A 12,355-nucleotide genomic window follows, 5' to 3' on the forward strand; every position below is an offset into this window, starting at 1 on the left:
AGACAACAGTCACTAAGTATAGGTCAGGCACTCTTCCTTTTTTGGGGGCTAAGTGGGAAACTACTAATTCTACAAATATTAATTCTGCCTTCTATCATAGCCAGAATGTTTAGGAAAGGAAATATTCCCCTACAGAAGGAAGATTGTCCCCTCAAGTGAAAGATGCTGTCATAACAGAGATTTCTCTTTCAGTGCTACATGCCATGGAGAGCAGACCTAGCATTTAGAAACATTTAAGTAATGTGTTGTTTTTGTATCTTTGCCATAGAAAAGAAAACAGTAGCAGTAACTAGGTACAGGTGCATACACTTTGTGTGATAGAGTTCCACACAGTTCTTGAAAATAAGTTCTTTGTTCTTACACTTGATGCTCAATGATCAAATTAATAAAGTCATATGGGACAGTACAGTAGTTAGAAGTTATTAGAGTACTCACTGAAACACTCTGTTACTTTTGGTTTTAGGAGCATTTGTAAATTGAAGCTTTTACACTGATAGGAGAGAGGGGATTAACAATCCTATTCAGTCCCTTTATTGTGTGACAATTCTCAAGTAAGAATGCATTTTTCAATGAGAGAGTAGTCAAATCAGTTCTTGGAAGAAAAGGGTAAGAACAATAGTTAGCATTTAAATCTTTTCTTTCCCTCCCTTCCTGCTTCTTCCTTCCTTCCTTCCTTCCTTCCTTCCTTCCTTCCTTCCTTCCTTCCTTCCTTCCTTCTTTTTCTATACAATAGAGAATGCCAAGGTGATGTGATATATGAAATCAAAGGTAGGACTTGTTAGGGACAAATAAAGTCACAAGCGTGGCATTCTTTTTAATGAATATGTAGGTTGAATGCTCCTTTCTTGGATACTGTTAGTCTTATGTAGACTAAGTTTGGAAGTTTGGAACAACTTTAATACAAGTGTTAAATTTCTATTTAGGATTAGTTTAGGCTTGCCAGGTTTCTAAAGAGTCTCACACCTCTATAAAGAGCTTTATATTGTTTGTTATCATGGGTCTGGACTCAACTGAAAAAAAATGGACCATTAGTCCCTGTGTCTAGAAAGAAAAAAGCAAATTAGTAGCAAGAAACTTATTGTAGGAGGCTTGAACCTAAGACAGTAGGTCTTGACGCTTAACTATATACTAAAAGTCAGCAGCATGTGATGAAAACCTCAGTGAAGTTCTAGTGATTTCCTCTACTAAACCTCTGAGTGAACTCAGTTATGTCTTGATGTGATAGCATTGTTTGTCCAGGGCTACTGGTAGAACTTCTTGTATTGTGAATGGAATATGTTCATGTGACTTATTAGTGTTTTGCAATAATAAAGCACAACATTATCAAGTACTTAAATGTTTTTCCCATGAGTGGTCTCTGGGAAAGGAATCAGAAGCACCATAGAAGATTCATTAATAATTTACGTGGGAAGTTCCTAGTCTTCTGTCTACTATAGATAGGTTCTTAAGAACTTCTAGCAGCGCATCTGATCACTACAGTTCTGTGTCTGCAAAACTTTGGTCAGTTTATGTTTTCAGGATTCATTTTAATGTTCTGCTACCATGGATGTGGAGAATGAAGTCATGGATGAATCTAGGACTTCACACACTTCCTTTACAATCTATCTTTAAGCTCCATCCCCTGACAACTTTTAATAGCAAGTAATCCAACCACGGGACAAGGTCATTTAGAAGTGTCTTGCTGACAGTCATTATGTCAGCTCTTTCACAGTGTAAAAATAATATAACAACTAAATTGGTTTCATGTGAACATTAAAAAATGTGAATAAAATCAATTACTTTCAAAGGGAAAGGTAAGCCTGGCTCTTTGTTTTTAGAACTCTCTTATGTTGAAGACCTGAAAAATAGGGCAGATTTCATAATACATTTGAGCAATGCTGGAAAAATTTGGAGCATACTAACCATGCTAAATATTCTTAACATCCCTTTTTGTATTTGTGTCTGTACACATGAATTACGGAGCAAGAAGAGGGAGTAAATTCTTTGTCCTACTAAGCGGCTGTGAAATGCCAAAGATAATCTATATGTAAAAGACACCCTGAGCATATTAGCTTTAAAAATCAATGCTATAAATATCACACACACACACATAAAGATTATATTATATATTATAATTTTATTTATTATATATAAACATATTATATATTACAATTGTATAATATAACCTTTAATTTTGAATATATATGTATATATATTCAAAATGGTGACCTGATTTTGAAAGACAATATCCAAATGAGTTGACAGAGTAGAACTCTTAGTTGTTAAAGATAAAAGTTCCTGAGAATAGAGAATAGCCACTGCTCTAGTTGCATAATTAGTTAGAGGAGACACATTTTCTAACAACCAAGCAGAAGCAAAGATTCCTCTGTGAAGCTAATGAAACTTAAGCATTGAGATCTCTCAACCCTGTGCGGAATGTAAAAACCTTAAAATATTTCAGCTCCTTTAGAGCTGAGCAGTCCTCATTGTTTTTACAATTGTTCATATAGTCTTGAACTACCACCAATGCATAATAAAGGCCAGAGTGAATGTTAACAAAGCTTTAAGAGGTAAGAGAAACACACTGGTGAAGGTAAAGTGTTCTCTGAGTTGGGCAACCTGCTCAGAGGGCAAAGAGGAAATTTTGCTAATTCACTTGCAATCATTTATTAACTCCTAGCCAGAGACCAATTTTATTTTCTCAGAGCTACAGGTTTTCTTTCCTTATTACACAAAAACTTTAAAATTAACTTTAATATAACTTGAATTATATACATATAAACAATACAATCATATTAAATACTAGATTTAAATGATACTGCTTGATCTTCAATACAATTACTTTATCAAGCACCTTTTAAGAAAACATTATCATGCTTTGATTTTGCCATCTTAGCTTCAGTGTATGAAGAATGAACATATTCGTACATTGCACAGAATACACATAGGGATTGCATGGTAGCTCTCCATACTGCTCCTTTTTCTCATGTTTACTTTTTAGTTCCTTTGTTCTTGTACCTTTTTAATTTATTCCACTTTTTTTGTTTTCTTTATGATGCTGATTTTCTTTGAAATTACTGAACACATATAGAAATTACAAGCACTAATTGAAAGATTGTTAAAATAAATTAAATAAAACATCATGTTTAGTGTTGGAAATCTGAATTGTTTTACATTATCTTATAATCAATTCCATCAACATTTTTTTTAATCTATGTGTTAACACTGTAGCTGTTTTTCTGTCATAATAAATTTCAGGATTAAGTCCTATTTTTCTTACTTATTTAATATCTGTGAACATTGATTTTAAATACTAGATATTAGAGTCCTTATAAAAGGAAAATATATATGATTATTAAAAATGCATGCCCTGTGCTTGCTTTAGGAGCACATATACTAAAATGGGAATGATACAGAGAAGATTAGTATGGCCCCTGCGCAAGGATGAGACGCAAACTTGTGAAGCAGTCCATATTTTAAAAAAGTACACCCTAATTTATTAATCTTAAAGTGAAATTAAATTCTCCAAATGGTTAATAATAAATCATTAAGAATATACTTTAGATAATCAAGGGGAGCAATCCTAGGAAATGTATTATTGAAAATATATTCCCCAAAACACAATATACCATGTATATTTGTTCTATTAATTTAAATATTATGGCACACATTTCATTTTCCAGCTCTTAGTTTTATTGATACAAGATATGGTTGAGTGCTCATTTTTTACAATTAAGTTTTTGATCTATTAGATGACTAGTAGATGAATTCCTATATCTAAAATATATCTCAAATATTATCTGGGGTTTAAGCCTCTAATTTCAGGATAAAGAGATTGAAGTTCATGTTAATTTATTTAAAGTCATCATAGAACAAATTAACAGCAGAGTCAAGATTGGAAAGTGAGGTTCTTAGGATATTTGTTCAATGTCATGTTAGGGGATAGAAACCAGAAAACCTTCCAAATGGGAGAAGTGGGACCCAGCCCACATAGTTTCAGATCAGGACTCAGAACTTTGGGCTCTAAGAGCACTCCCACTCTGCTGGTCCCAGACACTGGAGAGGGATTTAAAGAATTTCCAAGCAGGCACACTAAGGAGAAGAGTCCTATGGAGGTGTGGGACCAAGGCAGGGGTTCGGCTTGTTTGGATTTAAAGACAGCATTGTTCCCATGGCACTTGGAGAGCCATAATTAAGCAAACAATTACACTGTTAATAAAAGCTTGTACAAAGTGCAATGGGAACTCAAAGAAAGAAACAACTTATTTTGTCTGATAAAGGAGTAGGAAGGCTTCATGAAAGGTGTATGATTTGAGGAGGGTCTTCAGAAATGAATAGGACTTTTTTAGGCTTTCTAATCAGAAAGATCACATGTGTGAAATTCTGGTTATGTGAATAGACTTTGTCTTAATCATTTGGACCACTACAACAAATTACCATAGATTGAGTGGCTTATAAACAACAGAAATTTATTTCTCACAGATCTAGAGTCTGGGAAATCCAAGATCAAGCTATCAGTAGATTTGGTATCTGGTGAGGTGGTCCCACTTCTTGGTTCATAGATAGCTGTCTTCTCACTGTGTCCTCATATGACAGAAAGAAAAGGGAGCTCTCTGCGGTCTCCTTTAGAAGGAAAGTAATCCCATTCATGGAGGCTTTGCCCTCTTGACCTAATGACTTCCTCAAATCCCCATCACCAAATCATTCCACTGGGGACTAAGTTTTAACATATATGTTTTGGGGGGGACACAAACATTCAGTCCATAACAGACTCGTTAGATTTGAGAAACAAGGAAAATTAAATGTGGGAGGAATGTGCTTTGAGTCAGGGATTAGTAAATGAAGACAGAAGGGTGAAAGATAAAGAATGCAATATGCCAAGTTACATGATTGGGAATGAAGGATGACATTGGGCCTAGAGACCGGGGAGACCATAATGGAAGCCCTAAACTTGAATGAAGGATGCATGAAGGCATATGGTAGGGGTGAAGTTGTAACAGTGAGAGGGTCCAGAACAAGAAGGATCTTGTTTCTTATACAAAAGCAATTATTATCAAACCAAATGTATTTAAAGGTCATCTCTAATGGGGAAAAAAAACAAAGTTTGCATTTTGGTTGAATTAGAAATAGCCAGAGTCAACATTATTTGACTCACAGTCCATTGAATTATGTTTTTTTTCTTTCCAGAAAAGGAGAGAAAAAAATAGATAATTGACGAAGTAAATAACCAGCACATTTTATAAACTAACAGTGCTTTCTACAATAAATATGCCTTATGAGTCATGCAATTCGCTAAACATATTTACAAATTTTTGATAATAGCACAAGCCTTGGGGTTAAAGGGTTACATACCAGATGGGTAAATATAGGCTTTGTATAAACACAATTTGATATCAAGGGAATCATTTTTTATTTTGACTATCAGTAAAACACAACAGAAAATATCTATAATCTATGATAAACATGCTTGAATTTAATCTTACTCCAAACATTTGCCTCAACTAAAGTTTCTTTTTGTTTAGATCACTGGGTCTTAAATATTCTGTATCAGACAGTTTTCTCAACAGAAAGTAAAGCAAATTTCAGCACAGTACCTGAATTAACAAAGTACTATTAGCTCTAAGGAGATGATTTCCTTTCTGGGCAAACTTGTGGTCTATTATTCACATTTAATCAAGACTGAGTAAGGAGAGATAAAATTCAATTAGTCCAAGATTTGCTTTAACATAATCTAAGGCATGGCTGTGGAAAAGAAAGAAGATATGATTATAAATGAAAAAGGTTGACAAAGTGTTGGTAATTATGGAAAATGGGTACTGGTAAATGGGCATAAGTGTATTTTTAAAATAAATGTTTCTCTGAACTCTAGGAGCCATTTTAGCAGATTAATCCAACCCAAGGAGAAGGTTGTGGGAACCTCCAATCTGTAGCCAATTGGTCAGAAACACAGATAACAACCTGGGTTTTCAGTTGGCATCTGAAGTGGGGGAGGGCTGTCTCGTAGAACTGAGCCCTTAACCTGTGGAATCTGGTGTTATCACCAGATAGATAGCGTCAGGATTGAATTAAATTGTAGGATACCCAGCTGGTGTCCAAAGAATTGTTTGTTGTTGGTGTGGGAGAACTCTTCATCACTTACTACCACCCCCGACCTCTGGAAAGAGAACATCACCAATATAATTTGAGGCTACTTGTGTATTTAATTCCAGTTATGTCACCTGCTCTTTAACTGAATAATTACTACCCTAATTTTTAAAATCATTTTCATGTTTTTTAAAAATAATGCATTATGTAACTATCTTTAAGTAATTGTTTAATTTTGTTTGTATATTTTGTAAATATATTAGTTAACTTTTCATATCACTTCTTTTTATTCTGCATGTTATTGTGCATGTTAATGCATAAAGCCACAGTTCAGTCATTCCATTGCTGTAAAATATTTCATGGTATAAATATTGATATTTATCCAGTCTTTGGGTAGTGAAGCTATTCTATACGATGAAGCTATGAAAATTCTGCTATGTCTCCTAGAGCATGTGTAGAGAATTATGTCTAGGATATTCCTAGTTGAATCATAGGTATGTATATTTTCAGTCTATCAGGTAATGCCAAATAATTTTCCAAAGTATTTTAAGTAACCAATTTATATTCTCTACTGCAGTGTATAAGTGTTCTTATTGCTCTACAAACTTGCCAACAAACTTTACTTTTTACTAATTGGTAAATGTGTAATATCTTATTATGTCTTTAACTTATGTTTCCTTGATCACTAATGAGGCTAAACAACTTTTTGTTTATGATCATTCACATTTCCTCTGTAGAAAAGGCCTGTTGTTGTTGTTGTTATTATTATTATTGCCAATTTTTCTATTAGGATGTTTATCTTTTTCTTATCTAGTCATAGATTTATGATGTTAAGCCTTCCTTAATTACATGGGTTGTAAATATCTTCTCATATTTTGTGATGAGTCTTTTCACTTATTATGATGTTTTTTGATGAATACAAGTTCTTATTCATTTATGTGTTCATTGATTCACTGATTTATTTATCCATTCATTCAACAAGCATTTACTGAATATTGGAGTACTTTGGAAAACAAAACAAAATCCCTGCTTTTGTTGAGTTTCTTCAATAAAGGAAGACAAACAAGAAACAGTGCGCTAACTAAATTATAGAGTATGTCTGAAGTTAATAAGTATTATAAGAAAAAATTAGAGTACAGAGATTGGAAGTTGGAGGGAATATCAGTAGGCCTCATTGAGAAAGTGACTTTTAAACAAAACTTGAAGAAGGGCATTAACCTTGAGATAACTGGGGGAATACCATTCCTGGCTGAGGGAACTAGACAGTTCAAAGGCCCTAAGTTGTGTTCAAGGAAAAAGAAAGAGACTAACATGGCTGGAGCAGCATAAATGAGGGAAAGAGGAGTAGAGCGGGCCAGAAAGGTAAGAATATACAAGAATGAGTAAGATCTTTTAGGCCATTGTATGGGCTCCAACTTTTATTTTGATTAATATTGGACTAATAAATTGCAATGGGCAAGGGTTGCTATAACCCTGGCAGGAGATGATAGTGCTTGGATCAGTGGTGTAGTATAAGTGGTGAGAGATCATTGGATTATGGATTTCTTTTTGTGAAGAATTTATTAAAAAAAAAAAAAGAATTTGCATAAGGAATGAGAGGAGAAATTCAAGAGTAATTTCGAAGATGATTCCAAGATTTTCAACTTGACCAATTTGAAGGATTAATGCATTAATTTATATGTGACAGGTTTTGGGGGAAGATTCAAGAGTTCATTTTGGACATGCTAAGTTTGAGATAGTTATGAAATTTTCATTGGATAGGTAGTTCTATATGTGAGTCTGGAGTTTAAGAGAGCAATTTGAGCTGGTGATATAAATTTGAAAGTTCTTGGCAAAAAGTGTATTTAAAGCTATAAAAGGGGAATGCCTGGGTGGCTCAGTTGGTTAAGCATCTGCCTTTAGCTTGGGTAACGATCTCAGGATCCTGGAATTGAGCCCCACATCGGGTTCCCTGCTCAGTAGGGACCCTGCTTCTCCCTCTCCCTTTGCCCCTTCCCCCCACTTGTGTTCTCTCTCTCACTCTCTCAAATAAGTAAATAAAATCTTTAAAAAAAAAAAAGCTATAAAAGACCTGAAACCACTAAAGGAATGAGTATAGACAGAAAAGAGAAGACTACGAAAGTCTGAGTCCTTGGGCACAAAATTAAGAGGTCAATTAGATAGAGGACTTGTAAAATAGCAACCAGAGAAATATGAGGAACTTCAATATAATATAATGAAAGAAATAACAAATAAAGGAGAGAGTGATCAACTGTAGCAAATACTGTTGATAAGCCATAATGAAGAATGGAGATTGACCATTGTGCTTATGAATGTGGAAGTCAATGGTGACTTTAACAAGAACTGTTTCAGCAGAATGGTAAGATGAAAAGATAAGAAGAGGTGGTCAGAGAAATGCATAAAATTGAAATTATGAAGGGGCTGCAATTGTTAGTAATAAATTCCAAGGCATGATGATGGGAAAGGAGTGGCTAAGATATCATGAAAGATATGATCCTTCCTTTTTATAGTTTCCATGTTTTTTATCTAGTGACTCAATGACCACAGATGATCCCTGCATAGTCATTACTGCATTAAGGCTTGCAAAGTGGTGATATATTAAATCTATTATTCCTTCTTCATTTATTAAATGGAATATTTCTTTAAAAATGTATTAACTATTTGGTTGGGGCGCCTGGGTGGCACAGTGGTTAAGCGCCTGCCTTCGGCTCAGGGCGTGATCCCGGCGTTATGGGATCGAGCTCCACGTCAGGCTCCTCCGCTATGAGCCTGCTTCTTCCTCTCCCGCTCCCCCTGCTTGTGTTCCCTCTCTCGCTGGCTGTCTCTATCTCTGTCAAATAAATAAATAAAATCTTTTAAAAAAATGTATTAACTATTTGGTTATCTGATGTACAATTTACATTCTGGAATAAATGCTTGATTCTTTTATTTAACAGCTTTCAGTATAATGTGTTTGTTGCCTAGAATCCTTCTTACGTGGCCTATGAATTCTTGTTTAAATATTATGAACTGATAGATTTTAACTATTTGATATGTCCATTGCAGTTATTGTTTTTGTGCTCAATTTTCCCATCTTTGGCCAATATTGGACCTCCTCAGTTGTTCCCTGAGTCTTTTTGACATGGCCACAGTAGTCTTTAATAGCTTCATTGCTTTCTGTTATAACAAGGTGTTCTAAGATCGAAATTGATATTTTCTTTCCCAGATCTGGATCAGGCAATTCTTTAAGTAACCCTTGTCCCTTTCAGTGGGAAATAATAATTACAAACTATAGTCTTTTTGCTAGTCGTAAACATTTATTTATTTTTCTACGTATCTACATTTAAAGTCTTTCTGAACTTTTTTTTAAATGATTACTTTCAATTATGATGTTTTGTCTTCTTTTGTGTCTTGTACATTTTCATTGGTAGCTCAAATTTGGAAATTTATTTATGTGACTTTTTTTGTTTGGATTGACAGTGTGTTTTTCTGAAAGACATTTGCCTTTGGTGATGCTACAGATTTGGGTCCATTATATTTTATTCCAAGCAAATACTGTGATTTTAAGCCATCAATTCACATGAGGAGCCATATCATCGTTAAAGATACTCACGATGAGTGATTTTATTTCTTCTCAGGGTGATGACTAAGACAAGTAAGTATTTTGGTCTCTATTCCTCCCTTTCATTTCCCTTCCCTTCCCTTCCCTTCCCTTCCATTCTTTCTTTGTTCGCTTTTTCCTTGAGTCTTGAATTTGATTTTATGGAATCTTTGTGATCAAATTTCTCTCTGTTTCACCTCTTTGGATCCATGTTTTCCCTTTTCCCCCCTGGGCTTGTTGAGTTTCTTTTAGTTTTGTTTATATTAATCCACTCATTTATCTAGTGCTTTTAGAAATTTTTGGTCACTGTTTTCAGGATTTTTCATTCATACTATTGCCAGATACTGACATTCTTTAGAACTTAACTTTTTATGCTTCCTTCTTTCTAGGAGACTTACTCTTTCTGAATAATAAGTTAAAGTATAGATTATTGAACTGAGACCAAAGGATTCTGATTTGCTAAGCCTAGGCTGGGGCCAGGGATATACTTTTTTTTCTCTTCAGTAAGAACCTTAGAAGATTTTTTTTTTTAATATTTGATATATTTGAGAGAGAGCGTGCATGCACGCACAAGCAGGGGGAGGGGCAGAGGGAGAGGGACAAGCAGACTCCCAGCTGAATGGGGAGCCAGGCACAAGAGACTCAAGAGACTCAATTCCAGTACCCCAAGATCACTACCTGAACTGCAGTCAGATGCTTAACCAACCGAGCCACCTAGGTGCCCCAGAACCTTAGAAGATTCTGATGCAGTTGCTCTGTGAATCACACTTTGTGAGACACTGTACTAAGAATTTTGTATTTTTTATGAACAGGCAATAAGGAATTAGCAAATGGTATCAATCAGGGATATAAATCCATCAGTTTTAAGATTACTCTGGTAATACTATAGAGAGAATGAACTAAAAGGGAGAAATAGATGGTTAGAAGACTAGTAAGGAAGTTCTTGAAATAGTCCTAATAAAAGATGAGAGAGGGTAAGTGGTCACTAGACATTTCTGAGGTAAAATAAAATAAACTTCTCCCTTATATTCCTTAGTGGATATAAGGGAAAGGGAGGAGTCAATGATGGCTCTGAGGTTAGTCCTTTTGTGTTTTGAAAGGTATTTGATTTCAGAGAGATGAATTCTGTTCAGGGCTCAACTTTTCTATATTTAGAATTTTATGTTTTCTTAGGAAATAGTACTTGAATATGCAATGAAAATCACCTCATGACATTTTCTAAAAGAATATGAAATACACACACACATATAATAGGAAGGTACTTTATGCCCTATCATGCTTGTGTATACTCTAAGCTTGATATTTGGAAAGTAAATGTTATGCAACATCATTATAAGTGTTTTCCCTTTTGATATTTGGGGGAACCACAACAGACTTTTTTTTAAAAAGTAGAATTAGAAAAAGTCCAATTCATAAAACCAAATGTCATAGGGATCAAAAGCAGCTCTATGATATGGTTCATGAGGTAAAATCAGGATGATTTTCTGACAGTTTCCAAAATAACCTAATGAAAGAGAAATACCATTCCAAATACACTTGAGCAATAAGCAGCAAAATATAGGACATCGGTTGCTATACTTCTTACTCTAAACATCATTCAGAGGGGTGTTTAAAGCCACTCATACTTACCTAGAACATCATGTGGTCATCTTGCCTAGGGAAGTCTTCCAATGCAATGATGAATTAGGGCTGGTATAAACAGCACAAGTTAGCAATCATATCACATCCGTGGTCTTCTTGGCCCTGAAAACACACTGAAGGAATAATTTTAAAAGTCTTAATTGGAATCTCTTCTAGAATTTACACCACACACAAATGTGTGTAAAATGTGATGAATTGTTTCCCCCTTCACCTTATATTTCCTGAAATGTATACTTTCTGTGAAGCTTTCCACAACCATTCTCCATTTCAATAGCTCACAAGTCTGTAGGAGAGCTAAGTCCTTTAGGAGGCAGTTTTAAATGACACCATGGTATGAACATGTAACTCTCTATTTGCCATAGGAATTCATATTAAGTGAGGTTCAGAAATTTTAATAGAGAAGTAGGAAACGTATGAATTTTCTATCCCAGCTTTTAAAGGCAAGAGATAGATTTTTATTTGCTCAACAAGTTGTGTCGGCTTTAAATTTTCAGCATAGGTTATTTTTTGAAAAGCCAGCAATAGATACATTTTTAAAGTTTTCCTTAAGTGTTTAGCCACTCTATTTATAGACTTTCCTTTCTGGGAAAGACCCATAACTCTCTCTGATATGCTTTTTTTCACTTTGCTAACTCAAAAGAACCCTCAAATACTGAAGATCTAATGAGGTTCTTCAACAATGACAATTTCATAAAGGACTAAGTTGCTGCAAGAAAAGAACCTCACTTGGTAATGATTATATGCTGCAGTGATTTATAATAGGGGGAAGTTCACAACTGACTGGTGTTGGGTGGAGCTTTGGAGATAGGCAAGGGTGTTACCAGTTGTGGCACCATGTAACCTCTCTATGTCTCAGTTTATTCACCTATAAAATGGAGAGTAAAATGTCTACCTCATAAGGTTCTCTTGAGAATTAAAGGAGATGATATAGGTAAACTTCTTAGGGCACAGTAAACTTTCAATAAAATATATGCACTCTACCTTAGTATTTTTCACAGTGCACTTGCACAGCTTGTCATAAAAAGAATTTATTCTAGTCTCTATGGGGTAATCCTGTTCAAAGTCAGTGTT

At 34.7% G+C, this 12,355-nt stretch overlaps 1 non-coding gene across 1 annotated transcript; it reads left to right on the plus strand.

Annotated features, from left to right (window-relative positions):
* Nucleotides 1-3,351: 3,351 nt before the first annotated feature.
* Nucleotides 3,352-3,458, plus strand: LOC123798640 (U6 spliceosomal RNA). The gene has a single exon (XR_006781385.1). It is a non-coding gene; the product is annotated as a U6 spliceosomal RNA (small nuclear RNA).
* The last annotated feature ends 8,897 nt before the right edge of the window (nucleotides 3,459-12,355 follow it).

This window comes from Ursus americanus, chromosome 7, assembly GCF_024610735.1.
Source record: "Ursus americanus isolate L20-20 chromosome 7, mUrsAme1.1.p, whole genome shotgun sequence".
In the NCBI taxonomy this organism is placed as follows: Eukaryota; Metazoa; Chordata; class Mammalia; order Carnivora; family Ursidae; genus Ursus; species Ursus americanus.